Here is a 27,285-nt window from a genome sequence, read left to right on the forward strand (position 1 = left end):
ACACCAAATCCCTCCACTGTAGCACATGACGATTGGCTTTTGTAGTAATAAAAGTAGCCATATAAGCTGCTGGAAGACAAGGGTCACACACAATAGTGCTTGTTTGTAGGGTGAGAATACTGCAATATCAACATGCCAGGCAAGATGGAGCTACTGCTACAATAATTATATAACTATTGTGGGTGCAACACAAGAGTTTTCTAATTAAGGCAGGCTCCACAGGAAGGAACTCACATTTGGAACTACACAGCCTAGGACAAAGAACTGTGGCTAAGGAGGTCATAGGACCCAGTTGGAAGGACACTGATATCATTTTATAAAATGAATGTTAGATAACTGTTAAATTGCTTTCTAAACATTTGCGCCTAACCTATAGAATTATCAGCCTCATTTGGCCATTTCAAGAAATGTCTTCTTTTAAGGGTCAGTGGTTAATGAAGAGATTTATAACAAGTCAGGCTCCTGAGGATGGATAACTGTTCCTATGGCATGGCAGCGTAATGCTCGGTCATAAATAAAATAAAATAATCAGATACTTTTTGTCATATGTGATTTGGGAAGCATCATAAAAGAGAGGGCAGAAATAAGAGCTGGAGGAAGGACTGTTGTGTTACTGTTCTTTCCTACTTGAAATATTGCCTGATGGAACAGAGAGGGAAGGCTGACTTTCTAATAAAAGTTACAAGGTTCATGAAGCTCATAAAGCCCCTAATTCAGTTTCTTCCATAAGTTTAGAAAAAAATATTAAGAGGTAGAAGAGAAAATTAGCAGTGTTCACATCTGCAAGGTAGGCAGAGAGCTCCAGGAAGGTGCTTTCTGAGTTGTCACTCATGCCAGGGTGGACTTTTGGTGATGTAGCTGCTTTTGAGTTACTCATGTTTTCCAGGTCATTTGCCACTTCCGATCCTGTAAGTAACCACAAGAATCTCACTGATTCACTAGGAAAGACTTGGGTTGAATTATTTCTTTGATCTTTAATTTATCTCAGGTGAATGAAGGCTTGTTCACATTTCATCAAGAAAAGTCATACAACAACCGAGTAACAAATTAATTAAAACAGCGTGACTTTTTTCAAAACATGGTCTGACTAGTCAAGGCAAAAGTAAGTCAGTAAAAGAATACTGAATTTTGAGTAAAGGAAAAGAAAAACTGTGAATATATATCTCTTGTCTGCACAATGATTCCATTGATATCACCCCCAGCCCTTTCTTTGGCATTAGTTTCCTGCATGAGAATTTTTCCAGGACAGTGGGTAAAACCTCATAGAACACAGTGATAGCTCTTTCCCTTGTCTCTATCTTCCATTTAGAATTTCAGGTTCTTGAAAAAATAAGAGATTGTAGTGGTTTGAATGAGACCATAGGGTCATTTGTTTGAACACATGATCCTGAGTTGATGGAACTGTTTGGGAAGGAGTAGGAGGTGTGGTCTTGTTGGAGGAGGTGTATCTCTGGGGGTGGGTTTTGAGGTTTCAACAGCCCATGCTATTCTAAGTTTGGTTTCTTGGCTTCATGGTTATGTCTCTAGATGTAAGCTAGATGTAATACTAGATGTAAGCTCTTAGCTACTGTTCCAGCATCATGCCTGCCTGCCTGCTGTCATGTTCCCCACCATGGTGGTCATAGACTGTTACTCTCTGTCACTATGAATCCCAAGTTAAACATTTTCTTTTATAAGTTGCTTTGGTTATGTTCTTAGCAATAAAAAAGTAACTAGGACAGCAAGGTATTATGATTCTCTACTACTATTAATAGCAAGTCATTTGGATAATAAGAAATCAGTGAATAGCTTTATATCTATATAGGATTATGAGTGAAAAAACACACACATTGCACCACGATTGAACAAAAGATAAAAGACAGATCATTGGCTCCATTAACACCAGAATGAGTAGATTCATTATTTTATGTCATAATGAGGATAACTTTGTCCTAGTTATTGGGCTTAGGGTTTGCTGTAAATTATATATTCATAGAAAACACAAAATTGATTTACTCATATTACAGATGAGGAAAGTCAAGCACAGAATGATTAAACAAGAAGGCTAGAGTCATACAGCATATGACCTTCGGTCAAGAATTTTATTATCCGCAGTTCTATTGCAATGACAATGCAGATACTGAAAAACACTTCTAAAAACTCCTGGCTAAGACCTCTGACTCAGTCTCTCCATTGTACCAGTATCTCAATGACAGCAGAGACATTCTAACTAGATTAATTCAGGAGTTTAATAAGTGAGCATTTTATGGCATTTAAACAGTAAGCCAAGAACAATGGTGAAAATAACACATACCCCAAGGTTAGTCACTTCTCTCACAATCTTAAGAGGATTCCAAGAGAAGACATAATTGCTGCAACACAAAGATGAAAAAGCCAAAGAGTGCCCCCTCAATTTGGCAACTCTCATCCCATCCGCAGCCCACCATGAATAAACCCAGATCTCCCATTGTCCTCTCCACTGGACAAATACAAGGGGATGTGATGGAGCAGAGTTATTTGTGGAGTGAATCAGATCACTAGAGACAGATCTGAAAGAGTGAACAGAAGGCTATCAGGAAAACTGTTATGTAAAATCTAGAATTGTGATTTCTTATTTGAGGTCACCGGAGACAGGTCACTCTATAAAATAGAGTAAATTTGGCTAACTAAAATACAGAATATCTACAGTTATAAAACAAATTATTCTCTGAAAAATTCAGTTTAACCTTGCTTTAATTTTTTTCTGTATTTTTATTTGGGGTGTGTGTGTGTGTGTGTGTGTGTGTGTGTGTGTGTGTGTGTGTGTTGCATATACATATGCACGTGGAGGTAAAAGTAAAAATTGCAGGAGTCAATTATCTCCTTTCTCTGTGTTTGTACAAGGGATAGAGCTCTGTAATCAGGCTTGGAGACAACTACCTTTATCTCCAGAGTCATTTCACTGACCCTAAGCTTACACTTGATACAAGGGATGCCATGAAGAGCAGAGATGTAATGCCCTCAGAATATTAACTGGAAAGTAGTTATAACAAAACATTGGGGAGGGGAAAATAATGGTGGGGTATTTGGCATAGTTGATTTCTCTGCTCACTCTGATCAGAATGGTCCCAATCTGGGGGTGATGTGTTTCAAATCCATGCTGAAAGTCATAGAACTCTTGAAGGGTGGAAATGTCAACTAGCACCTTTAACTTTACTTTCTAGAGTATTTATTTTAACTTAACCCCTGGCTCTGTTCAGTCTAGACTCAAAATATTCTTACTGGGTCACATGCTAACTAATATTATTTTCTAAGTCATGAGACAGGCTGTCTTCCACTGATCCACTTTGCACCACACAGACTCTTTCTGTATTCCTTGTATACTATACAAACTGGTTCCTCAGAATGACTTGGAGAGACTGTCATGGGATGGCTACCGAGTTGTTAGAAAGTTCAGCAAATGACCATATAAACTCACAAAAATTTGATAATAGTGTTGGGTCCTTCAATCTTCTCTGGTCTGTACCTGAGAGGGGGAGTGTGGATTGAGGATAGAATTGGGTGGAGCCAGAAGACAGAGTTGGGAGGGCACCTGGTGAATACCAGGATCCGATTTAAATTTATTGTTCAAAGTTCTTACACACCCCAACTAAAAGGGGGGAAAAGGCAAAAGACTTCTTTACCAAAATACAGGGAACAAACAGACTTAATTACTTCCTTAATTCTCCAAACATTTGGTAACCACACCTTAGATCAAATCTCTTTGTTTCTTTGAGGATTAAGACATCTAGTAAACACACCTTAGATCAAGTATTCTGTTATCTAGGGAAGACAGCCACACTTTAGTCCAAACATCCTTCCTTAGTATCCTAAGTATCCACACCTTAGACCTTTATGTCTTAGGCCCTTAACCTTGAAAGGGCTAGGAGAGTTTTGAACTCTCTGACCTCAAGTCAACATGGAACGGAGCCCCCTCTGTGGACTCTGATGTTAATATATTTCCCTCTGTATGAAGATAAACAGAAAACAAGGTGAAAGAGATAGGAGCCAGGCTTTTCATTTAAATATGTGTCTTTGGCACATATATTTTCAGTTACAAAAAACTACTACTTAGGGGCAGGAAGTTTGCTCAGTGTTTAAGAATGCCTGTTGTGAAAACGTGGGGACCCAAGTTCAAATCCCCTGCATCAGTGTAAATGTCAGCCATGACATACATTCTTAAAACATGGGTATGTGTGTTTGTGAGACAGTTGGGTGATCCTGGGAGCTTGCTAGCCAGGTGGTTTAGCTGAAATGGCAAGCTTCAATGTTCAGTGAGAGACTGAATCTCCAAAAGTGAGGCAGCGTGATAGAAAGACTCCCAGTATCCAGTTTGCCTCCACATGAGTAAGTATGGGTATATGCACCAGCTCACAACTAAGCCTCTACATACTTAAAAATGTCATAGTTCCCTAGGGTTACTGAAATAACCTAGGGTTACTGAGCAGGCCAGTTAGAAAAAAGTGGTAGAGGAAAGTGAGGAACTAACACGTGTAGGAACTTGGCAGTGTGAGATAATGCCTTCATTTTACAATGGCAAATTCTCACTTAAACTTACCAATGCCAAGCTTCACTGAAGTAGGATGTTGTTTCCATATTTCGTTTTTCCCCTGAAGAGGTCATTCTGTAGGTGATATTCCATGGAGCTCACAAAGCAGTGTTTTTGTTTGTTTGTTTTTTTGAGGAGGAGGAAAGAGTTTATTCAGTTTACACTTCCATATTGCTGTTTATCACCAAAGGAAGTCAGGCCAGGAACTTGGAAGCAGGAACTGATCAGAAGCCATGGAGGGGTGCTGTTTATTGGCTTACTTCTTATTACTTGTTCAGCCTGCTGTCTTATAAAACCCAGGAACACCAGCACAGGAATGGCACCACCAACCATGGCCTGGGCCCTTCTCCATCACTCACTAATTGAGAAAATGCCTTGCAGCTGGATCTCATGGAGGCAAAGTGCTTGGGTCACTCCTCTGCTTTCACATAGCTCATCTTCTAGGCTTAGGCCAGTTCCACTCCACTGCTGCTGCTGTTCTTGGTGGTCATTCCATGGTACCCGCATCTCCAAAATGCTGGAGTCTTCAGCTGTAACTGGGCTGCACTTTCACCAATAACCTTTCATAGGCTCTCTTCATGGTACCAAGCCTCAACTTACAGAGAGCTGTGTTCCAGAGGCTGCCAAGGTTGTACCTCCTACTGGCAGCCCAAGTTGGTAATGTGTAAGAGTCACCCAGGTGGTACAGGTTTTGAAGGCATGGAGGGTCATGGAGAGCAGCTGAGATTTGGCACTGTGAGAGGCCAGGAGAGGCCATTGGTGAAGGCTCCAGCCTCAGTGGCAGTTGAAGGCCTAGAACTGAAGGGTTATGCAAAGAAGTTGTGCATTTTGAATGCACAGGGAAAGCCAGCTGTTAGCAGGGTGATGACAAACACTAAAGCGCCTGATGTTCTCTGTTTAATGGTGGAAAGGGAAAATCTGTACATAGAGCTAAGAGGAAGACGATGAACCAAGTAGCCAACAGAGGGCAACTTATCATTACAAGACTATTGTCTAATTTACATACTATGCCCAATAATTACTAAGTGATTTCATCTTATCATTACAAGACTATTGCCCAGTTTACATACTATGCCCGAATAATTACTAAGTGATTTCATCTTATCGTTATAAGAACCTCCTGCTTTTATATAAACCAAAGCTTTTTATCTGAAAAGTTAATTTCACTGTGAGGTTTTCCCAGCCAGCTAAGAAATCTAAGTAACCATGAATTTATGTTTTGACTATGGCCTCTACACAGGCAATTATATTAACTGGTAGTTTCAAATGGCCTCAGTTACTTCTTAGAATTCTTTAGAGCATCTCATGGTTTTCATAAAACACTGTTTTAAAAAATACTTTTCATTACTAGCACTTTACAGGGGAAGGAGACACGTAGCCCCACTCTTAACCAAGAAGCTGTTTGTAACTGATACCTGCTGGTAAGGGGAGACATTTGTTTTCTATAACAGTGAACCACTGAGTTTGCCAAACACACTCCAGGGCATGCCCCACATCCAGTTAGAGTTCGTCAACACAACAGAGACTCTTGTGTTTTGCTTTTTTTGTTGTTTTCGTTTTATTGTTTGTTTATTTGGTTGTCTGCTTTTGTGTTTGTTTGTCTGAGAGAGAGGAAGGACATGAGATTGGGGGGGTTAGGGAGGTAGCATGGACTAAACAGTTGTTTTACTTCCTACTTGTGCCTATTATGGAAGAGAGAGGGAGTTCTGGGTTTCATTTCTGGCTTGTTTGTCTTTCCATGTAATTTTGAATTAGGATGAAATATTTTGTATAGAACTACTAGCACTCATATTAGCAGTTACTTAGGAGATCCAGAATCTGGAGCCAATGTGAAACATGCTGAGTCAGAATTCTCATGATGCTGGGGCAGAGAGAGTGATTCTTGGATCTTAGCACTATTCTCCCAGGAGCTGGAAGGACAGTCTCTCACACTTTGTGAGATCCAGGCAGAATCAGCCATTATTGTTAGTACCAACCCATTTTTGATTTTAGCTTCTACCCTACACCATGATTTACCAGTCACCAACAGTAACCTAAATGTCAATATATGCATAATTTAAGAAAACAGTTTTCTTAGAAAAATAGAAAATTGTTATGGCAGCTATTGACACTCTTTTTATACATATATCATAATATATAAATACATGTATAATTTATAAATTATATGTTATATCTATATATTTCATATATTATTTAATATATACCAATTTTTTTCAGTAGAGCTAATTCAGCTAGAAATACCTTTAACTATTAAGATCTTGACATCTCTTTTACACTGATTTTCTATAATCAAAAGCAAATGAGAACTGTGATGAGATTGGCTTCTTTGACCACTTTTTTCAATGCTAGGGACTGGATTGTGGGGCTTGACATGCTGGCAAGTGCTCTGCCACAGAACAACAATCCCAGACCAATAATCAAAGCCATAGCTACAGCTCTGAGACTTATGTAAATGAGCATTCAACTGCCATTGTTGTCAAAAGAGGGGTGTTTCCCACCAGAATTATCTCCCACTAGTTTTAATTCCATGGCTTGTTTTTGTTTTCTCACAGTGAGGATGAAACAGTTTTTAAAATGGTTACAATATAAGGCTTTCATGGAAATAGCTCTACTAATATTGATTTCATTTATCTTGCAGGTAGAGGCTTGTCAAAACTGCCAGAGCCAGTAGTCTTCATAACACACACACACACACACACACACACACACACACACACACACACACACACACACCTGTGAACAACAACTGTCTTTTTTTTATTGCTGTGATAAACACTATGATCAAAAGCAACTTGGAGAAAATGGTTTATTTCAGCTTGCATTTCCAGCTGACCTTCCCTAGGCACTGAGGGAATTCAGTGCAGAACCTCCAGACTGGAATATGAAAGCAAAACTTAGAGCAAGGTGGAATAATCTTTTTCTGGAAGAATGCTACTTACTGGTTTGTTCCTCAGAACTTGCTCATCCTGCCTTCTTATACAACCAAGGACCATCTTCCCAGTGATGGCAGCTCCCACAGTGAGCTGGGATCTCTCACATTGTCCATTAATGAAGAACATTGCCTACAGGCTAATTTGATGGCAGCATCATCTAAGTTGAGATTCTCTCTTCCCAGATGACCCTAACTTGTATGAAAACTAGCCAACATATTTGCTGCACATAGTGGTCTTTAGTTCTATCTGTGTGGTCCAAAATAACAGGATTCCAATCTTTGTAATGACTAAGTGACATTCTAGTAATATACTACATTTGCTTTATCACTCATAAGTTGATGAACACTTGGATTATATCTATTTCTTGGCTATGATAAATAGCTCTATGATAGAGCTTTTTGATTTCTTTAAATCTCACAAGAGAATAATAACACTAGCTAAGACACAGCTGTCTCATCTTCCTCCTCTTCTTCCTGAACCCTTTTCCACCCTAGATCCTGAACTATTAGCAAGTAGTTGTGTCTATGTACATGGACAGTCAAGCCTTTTTGGTCACCAAGCAAGTCTAAGAGGATATACATTAATGACAAGGCATAGCTTCAGAAGGAGGTAGGGACAAGTCTAGCACAGGACCTGAAGTACATGGAGGACAGTCAAGGTCTCCAGATTGAAAAAGCAATATGAAGTAATGTGTGTTGGCTCCCAGTGAACCTGAACTCAAAGACAATTCATTTTATGGTACAGCTGGAGGAAGGCCACAGTATGCTGTTTGAAGTACAGGGTCTGAGGGAAGCCTTGTATTTATGAGATCTTAAAGCAGGTAAATAAACTGCATATTATGTGAAACATCCCAGCTGGAAGTATGGAAAGCCTTAGACCCTTAAATATAAAACTGGGCTGGCTTAATCAGTAGTCCATATATGTCACAGTTCCCCAGTTTCTATATGCAACTAAGTAATTTGATCTCCATCGGAACAATCTACTCCATGGGAAAGAATGAAGATAGATACGTTCTCATCATGTATGATGTCTTTGAGTTACTCAGGTATATTGCTGGATAGTCTTCATCTCTCAGGCTATAGCAGTGCTAGAAGAATCTTGTCTACAGTGGACTAGAGGGAGGAAAGAAAAAGGAGGATGCTATGTCTTAATTTCAAATTATTAAAAAAATAGTATAAAAAATCTGGCATACACTTGGAACTGGCCCAGATCCCAAACCATTTCTAGTCCTGTGGCATTCTCTTAAACCCAAATACCAGAATCAACAAATATCTCCCTCCAAGAGTTCCAAAATGTGAACCTCAGAGTGGAGAATGCATCTACTTCCAAACTTATTTATTCAAGAAGCACTAGTTTAAAAACTCTACATAAGCTCCTGCAATTGGGGCTCACTGTTTGGATTATACTTGAACACACATTTGGTATTTGCAGGCTTTAGGCTACAAAGGTAAAATTCATTGTTTGTAAAAATTGAAAGTGAGAAATACAATGGCCAGAGGAGTTTCAAAGTTATCCAAATTTACCTAGGGAAATCTCTGGTGAAAAAGGAAAAAAAAAACAAAAAACAAAAAACAAAAAACAAAAAACATAGCCCTTGGGCTTAAGAGTCTCCCTCACACACAGGTATGAAGAGAACCCCAGGGGTTCCTCAATCTCCTTCCTTGGTTAATCTGAAGCCCAGAGAAGCAGCAACAGTGCTTTGAAGACATATCCAAGGATATCCTGCCATCACTAACTTTTAGCAGCCTTTTGAATCCCACAGGCCTTGGGCATGAAAAATTAGTGAAGTTAGGAAATGCAAACGTCTTTTCTCTCCTCTTTCCTGTCTTGTTCTTTTGCCAAATTTTCAAATCATTCTACTGGTCCTAATGGCAAAAAGTCCTTTAATCAAGTCACCAGCATTCTAATATTAATTAATTTATTATATTTACCAATTAGCTGCTCATATCCACCAACTATTTAATGTTTTCATACCCAGTCCACATTTATTACAATACTTCGCTATAATGCTACAACATTATAACAATACTTTAGGCCATATTAAAATTAATTTTCTAATAGTAGCAGCATTTGTAGATTACTGAAATTAGGATAATCAAAAGTTTAAATTGTGTGTCACATGATTTACCTCTAGAATAAACACAACTGGTCCATCTCTCTTTTCATTAACATAACTTCTCTGACTGGTCAGAAGATGAAAGTTGTAAGTAACTGTACTGCTTGTTGCTGAATTTTCCTGAAACTCACCAGACATCTACAGAAAGTGCTCATTGTCAGTCTGCAACTCAGGACTCTAAACTCCTGACTTCCAATGCCCAAGAATCCTAGACAATTACCTAATGACCCTTACCCTATGTTATGTTATACCACAACCCTTACCTTGTCTTATGTTATCCATGATCCTTACCCTGTCTTACATTATACAATGAGCCTTACCCTTAGTAAATTCCTTGCAGTTCAACCAGATGGAAAAGTATCACAACTATCATGACTACTCTCCTGCTTTTGAAGGTGGTATTGCCCTTGTCTAGGTAAGTAATAACTTCGGTGTCTCAGCGTGCACACTGCTCCTGCAGAGGACCCAAGGTGGGCGACCTGCATTGTGTCAGCGGGCTCAAAACTGTAACTCCAGTTTTAGGAAATCCCACACTCTCTTCTGGATGCCATGCACTATACTCATAAGCATAACCACACACATACACATAGTTAAAATTAATGTATAATCTTCAAAAACAGAAAACATTCAGCTTCACCTTAGCATCAATGAATTCTTGAGATGATTAGGACATGGCATTCAACAGATAACTCATTTCTATTTTGGTCACTGTGCTATTGCCAAGTTCATAAACTGTTTTGCTTAGAGTGACCTGGATTCTTGCAAATGTATCCAATCAGTTGCATTACATGTACAGGGATTTTCTGTTGAGTTCATCTCAGCAAATGATTATCTTGCTTCATACACATGTGTCATGTCTAATGATTATGCAACCATGTGCTGAATTTTCGTCCCCTCAAGCTATTGAGATTGATCACAGGAAAAACAAAGACACCAGTTTCTCAGAAGCTGTAATGATTTTGTTTGTGAACGGAGAAACTAATGCATTCTGAGCCAGACTTTCTCAAATGTGTGTGAAGAGATCACAGGCATGGGGAAGCTCTCTACCTCCATATTTAAATATCCAAAGCCTCTCCAGATTACTGGATAAAACAACTTTGTGTTTCGAATTGAATTTCTTAGTATTAAGGACAATATATATTTTTAAAAGATGCATGTCATTGTCAAATGGTGTTTACCTACAACTTGATGTGAATTTGTTAGAAGAATGCCACGGGGAATTAAATAGCAAAGGCAGAATATAGTAGCTGGTCATAGAAGGGGAAACAATGGAAGACAGAAAGAACAGATCCTAAGGAGATGGCCTTAATGTATATCCTCACAATATTCTCTACCCAACCACTTAAGCTATGTTGACATCCTCATTGTTCTTTTCACTAAAGGTGGATTAGATACAAATGCAAACTTTTTAGTTCTGACTAGAATGAAGGGCCACATTAGGTGGTGCAATTCTGTAGTAAAATGTAAGACAGAGAAAAATGAGTCAGATTGTTATTGCTGTGGCAACTCACTGGGATTTGCCCTAGAGATAAACACCACAGCTGCAGGCATAATTGTACACAGGTCTCATTAGGAAGGGAACACTTCATGTAACTTGAAGTTTGTGGTTCAAGTCTCTCTCTCTCTCTCTCTCTCTCTCTCTCTCTCTCTCTCTCTCTCTCTCACACACACACACACACACACACACACAATTGAATTAAACTATTTGGAACTTAAGTGAAAATCAGATTTATCTCTGCTTGTCAGAGGATTCTCATGAGAAAGAGAAGAGCTACATTTACTTTTGAGGTTATAATATAATTACATCATTTCTCGGTTTCATTTCCTCCTGCTAAGTCCTCCCACAAGCCCCTTCTTGCTCTACTTCACATTAATGTATAACCTTTTTTCCTTAATTTTTATTAAACGCAAATATGTATATGTATTTGTATATGTATAAACATTTATATTCCTAAATATAACCTACTCAGTCTGAATAATTTTACTCATATGTTTGTTTCCAGGACTGACCATTTGCTATCAGTTAACCAACTGGTGTGCTGGGGAAGACTGTTTCTCCCCCTCCCCAAAGTCCTTAGTTGCCTGTAGTTCTTTGAGTAGGGTGTGGCCTCATGGTCTTTCTCCTGTCCACTTTATCATGTCTATTTGGAGAGCTATTGTTTAAATTTGGAAAACTGTATTTTCTCTCTTTTTGCCTTAAAATATTTTTGTAAGTTTATTTTCACATGCTTACGAAAAACAGAGATATTTATAAAATAGTAATATATTTACAGCTGGTTAGGACATATTTGCACATTTTTCTTTCTTTCATATATATGAAATACATATACATTCAATATATATATATATATATGTATGTATATTTCAACCAACTCCACCTACTGCAGCATTTTGTAAACTCTCTGAAAATAAAGCTAGGATTTTAAATGTGTATATATATATATATATATATATATATATATATATATATATGAATAAAAATAAGATAATTTATTTAAATTTAAAACAAGCTTATTTTACATACTGATTCCAGTTCCCTCTCCCTCCTGTCCTCCCATCCTCCCCCCAGCTCCTGTCCCACTTCATATGCATGCCTCAGAGACGGTGAGGCCTCCAATGGGGACCTTCAACGTCTGTTGCATCATTTAGAACAGGACCCAGGCCTTCCCCTGTGTATCTAGGCTGAGCAAGGTATCACTCCATAGGAAATGGGCTCCCAAAACCCATTTGTGCACTGAGGATAAATACTGGTTCCACTGACAGAGGTCCCATAGCCTGCCCAGGTCTCCTAACTAACACCCACACTAAGGGGGCCTGGTTCTGTCCTATGCTGGTTCCCCAGCTGTCAGACTCTATAATAGATGCACAAAGGATCTGTAGGGTAAAAAGAGAGAAATCTACAGTCTTGGTTACATCATGAGTTGTTTGGGGGTTCCCCTGGGACCCCTTTGGCCAACAACACAATTATGTGTAACCCATTCCTGTCACTGGAAGCATCATTAGGCAACAAGAGATTTCCAAATGGGGCTCAGTATCTCCCATTATTTGGTGATTTCACTTAGGTTGTCTTCAAATATGTATATATTTTCAGAAGCATCTACTGTATCATGGGGTTAACATAAAATCATAGACCAGGAAGGACAAGAGTGGCATGGGCTTTATTTTCAATGTTGACAAGGAATTCCAATGATACAGTTTCATGAAATACTAACGGGATACCAGAAGTTTAGTCTGCTCACATGATTGCAGCAGGTATCCTGCTGTGGTTGTGGAATGAGACCGCCTGGGTTTCTGGAGGAACAGCTCATAAAGGAGCATGCAGTTATGGCCTCACATGAAAAGTAATGTATAGTGCAAAAGATAACGGAGGAGAGTACAATACGATCTGCACGCGTTCCTGGGTTTATTGCCAATCTAGTGCAGTATTAAAATCTGAGCACACTTAATTGAATGTCTCATGTTGAGTAGTGTGATGAATATGGGTCATGAAATGGTTAGTGCTGAGAATTGAACACCGGATGCATTAGATTCCATTTCAGACATCATCTGTGATTCACAGCTGAGATCCAGGGAACAGAAATTTAAGTTTCAACTCACTCCTTACCTACAGTCCTGTATCAAAACGTCTAACGTTCTACTGTGTATCAAACCCTGGGGAAACTTAACTTGTCCTTTTGTGTGTAAAGAGAAAAACAAAAACTGAACCCTCAAATTCATCAGAAGCTGTGGGACAGCATTTCAGCTTTCAAATTGTATCTGTTAGTGAATATGGTGTGTGTCGTTCTTTAAAGAGAAAATTATACATTATAAATCTTACTTCTTAAAGAAATGGTATAATGTAGTGACCCATCTTTTAGAGGGTCATGTGTATCATTCTTTTTAAAATAACTTTGTCTGTGCAAATGGTCTATTTCCAAATACTTAAATTCAAACATAAAGGCTGAGCAAATGCATGACTGCCTATTTAATAACTCACCGAAATGCTTCAAACTCATTCATTAGAAATAAAAGATTCATTTATAGAAGGTATATTACTCGATAGAAATTGTGCTTGGCTATTTTTTTTTATTTAGACATAGCCTGGTTCCTCTTCTCTAAGAATTTTCCACCAAATTTAGAAGTTAACACATTCACACGAAGAGATTCTCAGCACTCTACAGTAATTTAGGAAAAGTGCTTCATAAGTAGGGCATTCAGTAATCAAATGTAGAATCAAAATTATGTGTTCAAAAATTACTTACCACTCACTTTGTGTAGGACAATGAGATAAAGGCTGCGGATGATATAAAGGAATATACAAGTGGGAATCTACACGTTCCCGTGTCTTACTGCTACAAGAGCACTCTCTGGGCTATTATGTAAATAGCCAAATTGCTCTAAGTGCTTTTAGAAATAAAATCTTTTCTACTATAAAGGCAAAGAATAATCCCTTTCCCTGTAAAGCACTCGGCAATTTCAAAGGCACTTTCATATTCACGATCTCACTTCATATTCACAGCAGACCTATAAAGTAAGTAGGACAGGTGTCCTCACATGCATGCATTTTCCACCTTAGCAGCCGAGGAGTTAAGAGGCACCAGCTTTCCCAAAGACACAGATAACCAACGAAAAAGAACAGAAGAAACCTAACTTCTAACATGGTGTTTTGCCAGCAGTTCATAAAGGAGACAAGGCTTCTTTGTAGAGGACAGGAGAGAGAGGGTGAAGAGTAGGTTTGGGGACAGTTAGGCAAGGTTGATATTCAATCTCCTTTTACCTGGTATCCATGGTATCTTGTGAATCTTTGATTGATATATGATTTCTTGCTCCAGATCTAGTTATGTCTCCTCACATTTGTAAAACAATTTCAAGTAAGTCCAGGTTCTACATAGGACTCTGAAACTGACTAGTACTTTCCCGTGAAATGGTGACTCCTTACTGATTGACTACTACTTACCTTTGTGTTTTTCAAAATGTCATTTTATAGTATGACATCCCCATTAAAATATATTCTTCTAGGGGCGTAGTGTTAAAGAGCCCATTCTAGTCTTCCTTTTCTACTATCACCGATATGAACAGAAAGATGTAGAGTAAGCCAAAGGAAAGCACAGTTTATTTGATTTTATTCTGATCTGTTGCTTTCATCCATTAGTTACATCTATTTTGCTAATACAAAACCAGAAACTATGCCATCAGATAGACAACAAACATTAGCTACTTGTGAGCATAATGTTGGAAAACATTTAAATATAAAACCAATACAACCTACACATGACAAAAGCACAGAATTTGGTAACTTGGGATGTCTGTGTGAAATCATGGCCAGAGTCGTAATTATGAGTGCATCTATTCTCCACAATCATATCCTCATGCTCCATGATCCCACGTCTTGCACAAATAACCATTAATTGGCTGGAACTTTAAATCAGTTCTCAGTACAGGACTTAAGGAAAACTGAATAAAATACTATGTACTCTTTAGTAACCATTCTTGAGGGTTTGAGGCTTCTCCTCCTCTAGTGAGCATAGTTATTTTGAAATTAATTCACATTTTTATTTGTATCAATTGTTCATGTCTGTGGCTGCCTTCTTTCACCAGTGACTGAATACACAACAATACTTTTATATCCTCATGGTGGACTATTGAATGTTTTATAGTTTGGGTCTATTACAAAAAGAGAGACTGTGAGTAGTCTTCTGTAAGTCCTGAATAAGGCAAGTGTTTCCATTTCTCTTGGGTAAGTATTTAGGAACAGACTGTTTGGATTATGTATTAGCCACGTGTGTAATAGTTTCATGAAATCTAACATTTCTTTGCTCCTCAAATGCAACTGGCTTTGATGATGAAATGGAAAATTAAAATCATTATTCACCTCTTGCTACGACACTGAAAATTTTAATACGATTTTTTGGTATCACATGCATTTTTGGCAATTATGATTATAATCATTACCTCTTCCTTTGCAGACTATTGTTACAGTAAGTTGTACTTATAGATATACCTATATTGGTACATCCTACTTGGAATTAACTTTTCTTGTTCAGGATTTTTGAGTTTCTGAATTCTGCTTTTTCAGTACCAAAATTTATATTTTACATAGATTCACAAGCAACTGTGGTGTGAGGAATTGTGGAAAATTTGGAGTTGTAGGAGTTAATGCTACTATTTGAGCTTCAAAACAGGAAATAGAAATTAGGTAGTTTAACTCTCCCTATCCCCTGTTCTGAAATATTTTCTGTGATACTGGTTTAAGGTTTTCTTAAATGTGAAAACAGAGGAAGGTTCCACTTCTCTCTGGCCCTCAGCTTTTTGGTCCATATTTGGAAAGACATAAGATTATTTTATCTTACCCAGAGTGCTTTAGCTTGAAAATGAAAACACCTACTTCTGACATCATTTATTGCCAGAAATGACAATCCAAACCTCTTATGTCAACAGTGCTTTACGGTTGTTTCCAGAAAATCCTTACCTCAGAAGATAAGGCCGTTAATCAATAAACAACTTTGCTGTTAGTTTGAAGATATTGCAGAAGCTCATCTTACCCAATATGCTCACCTTAGCAAATAGCCCTTCTCATAAATAGTGGGTTATTTGCTTGTTCTAACGGTTTGCTTAATAAAGTACAGTTTATTGATCGGGGCTTCCCTTAGTACTTTCATCTCCTTGCGTTGAACAACTCCTGTATATCTTATATATTGTGTCATTATGACCTTTGCCCAATCCCAAGTTTCTACTTCGAGAGTCTCATTTTATGTCACTTGTATTTGTAACTTGATTTGGAACTCCAAACTATGTTGTGTCTGCCTTTACCTCTTCTCTCGCAAACAGTCATGACTTAAGGTTGTGTTCTCCTCCACTAAACTTATGGAACAAATGCCACTTTGCCCAGTCAACAGACTAATATAAGAAACATCATCACTGATGTTAAATCATATTCTCCTAGAATATTGTTTATTATATCTGTGTTTTTAAATTTCTTTGCATCGAGTTGAGAATAAAGGTTTATATGACTGATGAGCTCTGTATCCCATGCATTCTAGGAAACTTGAATATAGAGACAAAGCAATTAGAGGGCGTAGGTTGGGGGTGAGGCGAACAAACTCCCTGAACTGAGGTCAGTATGAGTGCCCCAGAAGAAGCTTCAGATATACTGGAACAACTGATGTAGCCTGGAGTTTCTGATTCCAAGGCTCCTAAAATCCACTAAGGGATTTTAAAGATGAAGAAATTTTATTCTGGGCCCTCAAATAACTTATCCAAATTCTAACCATCAAAGGTGCCTTACTTGTCTTTTCAGACTGCTGAAAATTTCAGGTCTTAGTTTCTTCAGCCTCAAGGAGTACTTGAATACATTATTTTATAAGAACTGATTATTAAAAGGATATTTTATATTAAAAATTACATTTTATGGTGATCAGAGATTGTAGACTAAAAGTTTTCTTCAGCGGAAATATTTTATTTATGAGTAGGATGTTAGTAATTATTATAAATACATCACAGATATAAGCAAAAATGTTTTCTTTCTTACCGTAAATGCAGCTTTGTAATATTGCATAGCTGTGTGTTTCCACCCATAAAGTCTAGTTTATTGGACATATTATTCTGTCTCTGCACCATCGCTTATTTCTTGTCTGTTATATCTGTGCAATTCTTGAATGTGATACAATAAAATCTTTCCCCATAATTGCATTTTATCAAGGTCAATGTACATTTTGAATATTTTGCTTTATATTTTTAGCTGCTATCTTCCTGGTGCATCCAACTTTATGACTTTTATATCTTCTTCATAAATTTTTTTTCTGTCATTGTGTAAAGTCCTTCAGTGTCCTCTTCAGTACTTGTAGCCTTTCATCTCACTTTGTCTGATATTACAGCTCACATCCCTGCTTTTTCATTGAATTTTAGTATCTTTGTTTAATTTTCAAACTTTAAAGTTTTGCTTTTTGTATGTGTGTGTATGTGCACATACTAACTTGTATGTAGGATCACAGACACAAGTGTGTGCACACACATGGAGGTCAGATGTCATATGACTTCCTCATTTGTTCTCATTTTATTTATGAGTCAGGATCTTTGCAGAGTCTGAACCTCACTGTTTCAGCTAGACAGTTGCTTGTTAAGCCCCAGAGATCCTCCTCTATCTCTAGGCTTTCTGATGCATGCTCCCATGGGTTTTCTATATGAATTCTGTGGGAATAAACCCAGGAGCTCATGCTTGCAGACAAGTACTTCACAGAATGAATCATCTCCCCAACCCTTCAGGGTTTTTTTTTTGTACTTTATTTTAGGAAATATATAGCTAAATGGTACAACTTCCCTCAGTCTTTGAGTTCTGCCTACAGGTATGGTTTGGTAGCATGGCAACAAGTATCACATTGATATTTACTACTTAATTTATTTTGCTATATATTCACTTTAATTTCCCTATTTTGCTTTTTGAAATATTAATTCTATATTTCCTTTTTAGATCTGAAGTTTGATTAAGTACTGTGATTTCTGTGCTTATTTTCCTCAATTTCTCTACACATTTATACATAAGTATCTATATTCTGTCTACCAATGCTTTTTCTTTTTCCTATAAGAGCTGCATTCCCCAGCAGGATAGTTAAGAGTGCTTTCATTTTCTCCCTCTTCCTGACATTTTATGATCCATGAGTTTTGCTGAAATATTTTAGTGTTTTTATAACTATGTTATTATTGTATTTTTCCTTGCAGTATGTAATTGCTACTTCACATGTCTATATTTAGTAATTATATTGTAAATACATAAAACTCATATTTTTCCATCTGGTAGATGAATCATATCTTGTGTGAGGATAGGATTCATCTCAGAGTACTTTTAACTCAGTGGACTGACAATAAAGATGATGTTGCTTGTTTCCTGCTAACAATAGAAAATATTTTTGGGAAAGACCCTATACCATGGTGCAAAGTCTGGGAATTTTCCATGCTACTCAGCTCTGCAGCTGTAGCATAAAAGCATTTATAGTAGTATGCAGATGAATGACACTTTGATCAAAACTGACGTCACATTGGATTTCCCACATGGGCCAAATTTATGAATCCCTGCTTTAATATTTTTACAAGTAATTCATTGTTCAATTCATGTTTTTATAATGGTTATGTAGCTCAGAGGTTGTATATTGTAGGTAGTGTGCACAAGTACTGGGTTCAGTACCAACACCGCCAGAAAATAAAACACTTAGCAAAATTGTTTCTTTATAATTGAACTTCAAGTGCTGGGAAAATATGCTATGGCATACTTTTTAGTCTTTACTGTTGTGTTCACATTATTATTTCAAATTGAACACTGCAACTTTTCTTCAGTTTAGGAAAACTTTCTGTTATTTAAACACTACTCTTCTATCTATTTTTAATTCTAGAATTTTTTTTTCTTGTTAGAATATTAGTCCCCATATACCTGCCTTTTCCATAGCTTGGATTTTCCTCATGGTCCCTATAATCTTGCATTTCTTTTCTTTTCATTTCATCTTCTAAGTTTTTCCTTCACGTCTCACATGAGTTATCCATAGATATTTAATGCTCTGCAGAGAACAAGTCATTCAAAAAACTCTAGTGGACTAAAAACTCCCAGCAGTTTTAGTACACACACACACACACACACACACACACACACACACACCCCTCGTAAGTTTGCAGGCAGCTATGTGGACTTAACTGAATGTACGTTCCTCCTTTCTCACTAACCCCTGTCTTACGTCAATGTTGACTCAGCTGATCTAAGATGACTGGGGTGGCTCAGGTTTGATCTTTTGATCTACATGCTTCATTTTACCACAGAGGGGATTCCTGTAATGAAGGCAGGACACATGAACAATTTCAAACAACCATACTTCTTGAAATGCTGTCCCAGAACTATCATGTCACCACTCTGCCTCTTTCTACTAGACAATGCAAGATAACAATCTAACCTTGATTCTAGGAGTGGGCAAGTCGAAGCTAAGAAAGGCAAATGTGTGTGATAAGTCACATGATGTTATGGAAAGGAAGCAGGACAGTGGAGACTGATAGACACAATCAGCCCCAACCTCACCACTGATGGTTTTTCCTTAAATAGATCCACTCTGTGTATTTCATACAGATCACCAGCCCCACACTCTTGCAAGACTTCTAGATAGTTTTATTAATGTGAGCTGCCATTTGTTGTTCTTTTGCTTAAGTTATGATGCAGATGGAACACAAAACCATGTTTCAGTCACGGGTAGATGAAAACACGAATCACAAGACTCAGCACACCCATGTGGAGTTTATTGGAGGAAGGGAACAAGCGGGGGGGGGGGCATGCTAGATGTTGACCAACTGGGAACAGAGAGAGAGAGGAGGGGGCAGAGAAGAAGTGGAGAAGGAGTGAAGGTAGAGAGAGAGAGAGAGTATGAAGGGAGAAGAGAAGGAGAGAGAGAGAGAGAGAGAGAGAGAGAGAGAGAGAGAGAGAGAGAGAAAGAGAGAAAGAGGAGCACATGTGGAGGTGCTCAGTTAAAAGGGGAAGCTTGCTTATGCGTACTGAGTCCTTATACAGCTCTGTAACTAGAGATGTAGCCATTCCATGGTCACGAAACACAGGACACTTTGAGCTGCCTAAGTATCTGCCTGAATGCCAATATTTGTGTCCCACCCATTATCGGTGGCGAGGTCAGCATAATGCTGAGGTTTCAACACCATTAGTACTTTCATATTTATGGTTTGATGCTGAAGGATACACGCATCTTTTAAAGCTGTTTGTTGTTACTACTGTAATTATTTTCTTCTAATTTTTCCTTCTGCTACTGGTTCTTCTCCTCCCATCCCCCACCAATTTTTGATTTCCTGAGGCTGTGGGGGTTCTTCAACCCCCACAGCAAATTCAATGGTTATAAAGGAAATCCTGTGAATCATGGAAGCAGGTATGGTAATTATAGTCTGTTGGGAAGTGATCTGCAAGATTGTAATTTGATTGTTTCCTGTCAAGATATCAGATACTATGTGTCTTCTCAGAGGTCATGACCTAAGTTCTTCCCTGCTGGGAGTTTTTAGTCCAGATGCCCAAGTACCCCATGGCAACTATTCAAGCTCTGGTTCTTTGAATTCTTGATATAATTAAAGTGTACAAGGATGTTTGGGGACTTAAAAATAAATAAAAAAAAAGCCAAAGCATCTCCTTTAGGATGACTTATGTTCTCTTTAAAAAATAAAAGCACATACATGACTGCATTTACTCCATAACTGTTTTTCCTACATAAAAGAGAACTAATCAGTCAAAATCACATGATTTCCAGGAGAAATTCGTGGACACACCAGATGATACAGCCACACCCTAGCAAGCAGAAAGGCTCAAGAGTGTGTGCAAATTCAGAAGATCCTGGCCACATAGAATAAAATAAAGACCTATTGTGCTTCATGCCGATGAGTCAGAGAGTACGGTGGTTTTGTTGTCAAAGTTACTAGTCCAATCATATTTGTTAAGGATTGGTTTACCATATGTGAAACTGAATTAATGAAACATTTATTAGGATTATTTTAGGGGTTGTTATTTTTATTTATTTAGTGGGGACAATGTGTGTCATGCTATATGTGTGAGAGTCAGAAAACAACTTAATAAGAAATGGTTCTCTCCTTCCACCATACGGTTCCTAGGAATCAAATTCACATCACTAGGTTGGCAGCATGTGTCTTTAATCACTAAACTACTCATGGGCTGTATTACTTCGGTCTTATAAACACAGTTACAGTATCCAGAACATAGAACAAAGTGCAAGGCACAATACTGGAGTCAAGGGGTATGAAGGGTAAAGGAGGTACCAAAATTCAGGGGTAGCTGTGGAAGGAGTAGAATTAAAATGAGCTATGTGTGCAAATCCCAAATAGAAACCTGGTAGTTTGTAAGATAATTTAAAAAAATACTCAAAACACGTACATTCATACAACAAGGGCATCTGTTCAACCATGTTATATCAGTATTATTTGTAATAGCCAGAAAGTGGAAGCAACCTAGATGCCTCTCAACTGAGGAATGGATAGAGAAAATGTGGTACATTTACACAATGGAGTACTACTTAGCAGGAAAAAAAAAAACCAAAAAACAATGGAATCTTGAAATTTGCAGGCAAATGGATGGAACTAGAAGAAACCATCCTGAGTGAGGTAACCCAGTCACAAAAAGACAAAAATGATATGTACTCACTCATATGTGGATTTTAGATCTAGAGCAAAGAAGTAGCAGCCTACTATCCACACTGCCAGAGAAGCTAGGAAACAAGGAGGACCCTAAGAGAGACACGCATAGTCCCTCAGAGAAGAGGAAAGGGACAAGATTCCCTAAGATATTGAGAATCATGGGGGTAGGGAAGAGGGAGTTAGAAGAAAGAGAAGGGGAGAAGGGAGTGGAGAGGAGGACATGAGAGAACAGGAAGATCTAGTCAGGGGAGGAATAGAGAAGAGCAAGAAAAGGGATACCATCATAGAGAGAGCCATTATAGATTTAAAGAGAATTCTGGCACTATGGAAATGTCTACAAGGTCGACCCCAACTAACAATCTAAACAATAGTTGAGAGACTACCTTAAAAGCCCCTCTCTGATAATAAGATTGATGACTACCTTATATGCCATCCTAGTGCCTTCATCCAGTAGCTGATGGAAGCAGAAGCAGACACCCACAGCTAAACACTGAGCTGAACTCTGGAATCCAGTTGCAGAAAGGGAGGAGTGATGAGCAAAGGGGTCAAGACCAGGCTGGAGAAACCCACAGAAACAGCTGACCTGAACAAGGGGTTGCTCATCGACCCCAGACTGATAGCTGGGAAACCAGCATAGGACTGACTCAGACCCCCTGAATGAGGAGGTCAGTTTGGAGGACTGGACAATCTATGTGATCCACAAATGAACTCTGGGAGCCCTCTAAACATAGAGGGATACTCTCTCTGCCTAGACACACTGTGGAGGGTCTAAGCCCTGATCCAAATGATATGATAGACTTTGAAGATCCCCCAGCAAGACCTCACCCTTCCTGGGGAGCAGAAAGGGCTGGGAAAAGGGGTTCTGTGGGGGCAGGGGAGGAAGGGAGGGAGTGGGAACTGAAATTGACATGTAAAAGAAGTTTGTTTCTAATTTAAATAAAAAATAAATTATATTTAAAAAAATAATAAGTACTGTAAAAAGAGATGGAGTTTCTTTATTAGAGTGGATTTTCAGAAATTTTCCATATACCTATAATCTACAAAGAAGAAACAAAACTCATGAATAAGAGTTTTAGATAGCATCCAATCCCAGGCTGCTTTGTTTCAACTTTAACTAATTCTTGCTTACTACATACCTTACTATCAACTTCTTGATTTTGCTTCTCTGGAAGAACACTGACTGATACTGAGTTGTTTATTTATTTTTGTTTTCATTAAAACATTTCATTTAGGTTGCACTAAAGAATGACAATATTGGTGTTAGTCAGCTTTCAGTCACTGTAACAAAATACCGGAGAGAAACCAACCTAAAGGAAACAATGTTATAGCTTTGGAGGTTTCAGTTTAGTTCAGTTTTAGTTCAATTCCAATGGGGACTGTATGTAGCTAGGCATTATCCCATTGAGAGGTACTTGGTAGAGGAATCTGCTCACATCACAGCAGTCAAATGCAAAGATAGAATTAATTTTTATAACAAGCTTCCTCTCTCCACACCTATTAAGCTTTGAATAATGTTTCTCCTTCAAAAAAAAAAAAAGCTAAAAAACCCTATGCCTAATCACCAGAAAGTATTGTACTATAAAGGGAGTTCGATTTTTCAGAGGGAATTAATCTTACTTCTCAGCTCTCCTAAACTAGAGAGCTTACTTTGAATTATCCAGGTTCCCAAATATAATCAGAAGAGTCTTTAAAGACAGAAGAAAGGGGAAGAAGAGAATATCATGATGATGCATTGTGGCAGACCTGACTCAGTTAATAACTCTGAGTGTGGAGGAAGGAGGCTGTCAGTCAAGTGGTGGAGCCATTCTCTGGAAGCTTGAATTGGTGAAGAAGTAGACTCTTCTCAGACTCTGCAAGCAGCGCCATAACTCCTCAATTTGAACCTGGTAATATCCCTCCACACTTCTTATCTGAAGTAGTTAATAATCTTACATGTGTTGAGCCATTTAGGCTTTAGAAATTTATTTTACTGATGAAAGAAAATGAGTACACTGTGCATTTAGTAATCCTTAACCCGTCTCAGATACACACATACACAAAATCACTGACTTGGATATACCCGAAAACAGGCATTTAAAAACTTTCAATGAATATCTGAAGCCATTCCTGTTCAATGATCAGTTTTCAATGATGGTGACATATCCCAATCCACATACCACAGGAGAGAATTCAAGATTGTGATAGCCAAGGTCAGTTATGAATATTCTTGATTGCATAATGCTCTACCATTTCTTCCTTATTCTTCATTTTTGGTCACACTTTTGTTATCACATTTTGAAATTACTTCAGATTTCCTTTTTATTTATTTATTTTACTGTGACCGTGCTTAGTCATTCATGATACAGTGACTGAGCAATTAAATAAAAACTTAATCATAACACCACCTAACATCTTAAAACTTGTGATGTTTGTGATTTGCATTACTCTGTATATAATTAACACACTTTATATCAACGTTTCCTCCAAGTTTTCTGAATGACTTGTCTCCTTTACTAATTCACCCATTTATTCCATTCCTTAGATACACTAACTTTGTGGAAGCACTAGCTTTGCTTTGGAGAACACTGCACCTGGCACAATGTTCTGCTCCATGTACAAAGGATTCTGAACCTTACATGATCACGATGTTTCTAGTTCAAGTATGACTTTACTATTTCTTTGAGTAGGCAGAAGTAAAAATTGCTTACATTCTTGGGAGCTACCCTAGCACTAGGTTTCTCCCTAAGCCCATAGTGGCTCTCTCTATTAAGATATCTCTTTCATTGCTCTCCCACTGCATCCCTACCATCCCTTTCCCTCATGCTCTCATCCCCCTCCCCTCTCCCTTACCACACCATCTCTGTCCTCAATTTACCAAGTAGATCTCATCTAATTTCCCTTCCAGGTGTCCCTGTTAGGATCCTCCTTGTTTCCTATCTTCTCTGAAGCTGTGGGGTGTAGTCTGGTTATCCTTTGCTTTACATCTAATATCCACTATGAGTGAATACATATGGTGTTTGTTTTTCTGAGTCTGGGTTATATCACTCAGGATCATTTTCTAGTGTAATTCCAAGAATTCACAAGGATGGCCCCAGCTAAGACTCCTAGCAGTGGTGGAGAGGAATCTTGAACTGGCCTACCCCTGTAATCAGATTGATGGCTACCCCAACTATAATCAAGGAGGCTTCATCCAGTAAATGATGGAACCAGATGCAGAAATTCACAACAAAGAACCAGGAAAAGCTCCAAGAATTCAGTTGAAGAGAGGGAGAAAGGAACATTTGAGCAAGGAGGTCAAGATCATGATGGCGAAATCTACAAAGACAGCTAAACCAAGCTCATGGAAACTCATTAACTCTAGAATTACAACTGTGGAGACTCCAGGGGATGAGACTAGGTCCTCAATATGTGGGAGACAGTTATGAAGCTTGAACTATCAGAGAGGGCCCTGGCAGTGGGACCATGATACAAACCTGGTACATGAGTTAACTTGTTGGAGTCCATTTCCTATGAGGGGATGCTTTTCTCAGCATTAATGCATGGGAGAGGGGCTTGGCCCTGCCCCGTCCTATTGCATCAGACTTTGTTGACTTCTCATGAAAGCTCTTATCTGTGAGGAAAAGTGGACTGGGGGTAAACTAGGGGAGAATTGAGGGGGGACAGGAGGAGTGGTGCAAGGAAGAACTGTGGTTGGAATGTAAAATGAAATTTAAAAGAATAAATAAATTATAAATATTGCTTACATTGCCCTTTACTTAATATGAGTCTTTATTATGCCTGTATTTTGAGGGCTTAAGTAAATAATATTCATGTTATTATACAGTCAGTGGTCATCCTCCATGTATACAGTGCTTTTAATGAAACTCAGAATTATCTGCTAGATCACTGATCAATATAGTAGTTACATATTTAATAAGCTAAAAGGAAATGCAGCATCTCCAATAATGCAAGTGAGAGAAACAATCATTAAATGTTATTAAGTCAATGACTATGGGAGGCTTATTCTTTATATAATAGCTCATGCTTCAAACACATATTGATTCGCCTTTATAACAATTACACTAGATGAAGAGACATAGGACAGCCCAAGAGCAGACAGCATAGATCAGACATCCCATCTCACAAAAGACATGTAAGTGCCAAATGTTCACACTTGGATAGGCAATCAGTTCTCCCAGTGTCCAGAGAGCAGGCTACATACACTCTGATAAATCCATGCATTTGTTTAATCATTCATGGTGACATAATATCTTATATTAATGTTTCAGTTGCTTTCCTTCAGTTCTGAAATTATTGTCAGCTATATCACAAAACCTTCCCTTTGAATACTTGGTTTCTATCAACAGGATTTCTGCAAAAAACCATCCTCCCTAAATTATTTATTAAAGCATGATAAGGTAAGGTAATTACATTATATGATATCTCTGTGGTATTTGAGCAATAAGGCACCATAATAATAGCATAAGACATCTTGAAAGAGGGTATAATTACCACAAGGCAATCACGCTCCTGGGGATTATAGTGGCTTGGATACATGTCTTCCCTTATAATGCCCCAAGGATGTGATTATCTCAAGAAGAGAGACTCAGTGGATAACGTTGTATTCTGTTATACAAAATTTATAGGAAAGGGCAAAAGTATATTTCATATGAGGATGTGATATGACAGTTTAGAATATTTAAACAGCAGTTTGAGATGACATCATTTATTCTAAAAAGATAACACATCTCTTTAAAAAATAAATAAGCCACTCTGAATCACTTTGCAAACCCAGACTAATGAAGAATTTTTCTAAGTCTCAGCATAGCTCCATTCCTAATAAAGTGGCCACTTTTAGCAAATGGAGGAGCTTTTCAGTTTGGGGCTACCTTTGCAAAGGTCCAGCAAAGGTCATCAAGCCAGTCATGAGTGACAGGTGTTGTCTTGTGGCAAAAAATAGAAAAAGGAAATATATTTGTTGAATTCTCCCCTTAAATCAGAGGAAATCATACTTCCTGTACAGTTAAATTGAATTTCCTTGTTGACAGAAACATAAAGCAGGCCATTGTGATGGCTCAATAGGTAAACATACTTAGTCTTAAGAGCCCAAGTCCAATCCCAGGAAGCATCATGGTAGAAGTAGAGAGAGGCTAGTCTTGCAACCTGTCCTTTCCACAAGGATGATCTACATGAGTGTTCACAGAAAAAAAAGGAAGGAAGAAAAGAAGAAAGGAAGGAAAGAGGGAAGAAAGGAAGAAAAGATGAAAGGAAGGAAGGAAAATATTAATTCGGTCATTATCATTAAGCTACAGATTAGGTCATATCCAAGAACTCTTTTTTGATCTATGATGAACCAAAAATTTAACTTTCAATACACACTCTACAGACATTTCCCCAAGAAAATCTATAGAATTTGAAGGCAGGATAAGAAAGTCAAAGGAAAATTGTTGGAATCCACATTGAAAATCTGACCTCAAAAATCAATTTGATTAACAACAAAGCTTTTCTTTAAAATTAAAATGTGAGTACATTTTTTGTGTGTATACCTGAGTACATGCATGTGTATCATGTGTGCACAGGAG

Source organism: Cricetulus griseus, chromosome 2 (assembly GCF_003668045.3).
Source record: "Cricetulus griseus strain 17A/GY chromosome 2, alternate assembly CriGri-PICRH-1.0, whole genome shotgun sequence".
In the NCBI taxonomy this organism is placed as follows: domain Eukaryota; kingdom Metazoa; phylum Chordata; class Mammalia; order Rodentia; family Cricetidae; genus Cricetulus; species Cricetulus griseus.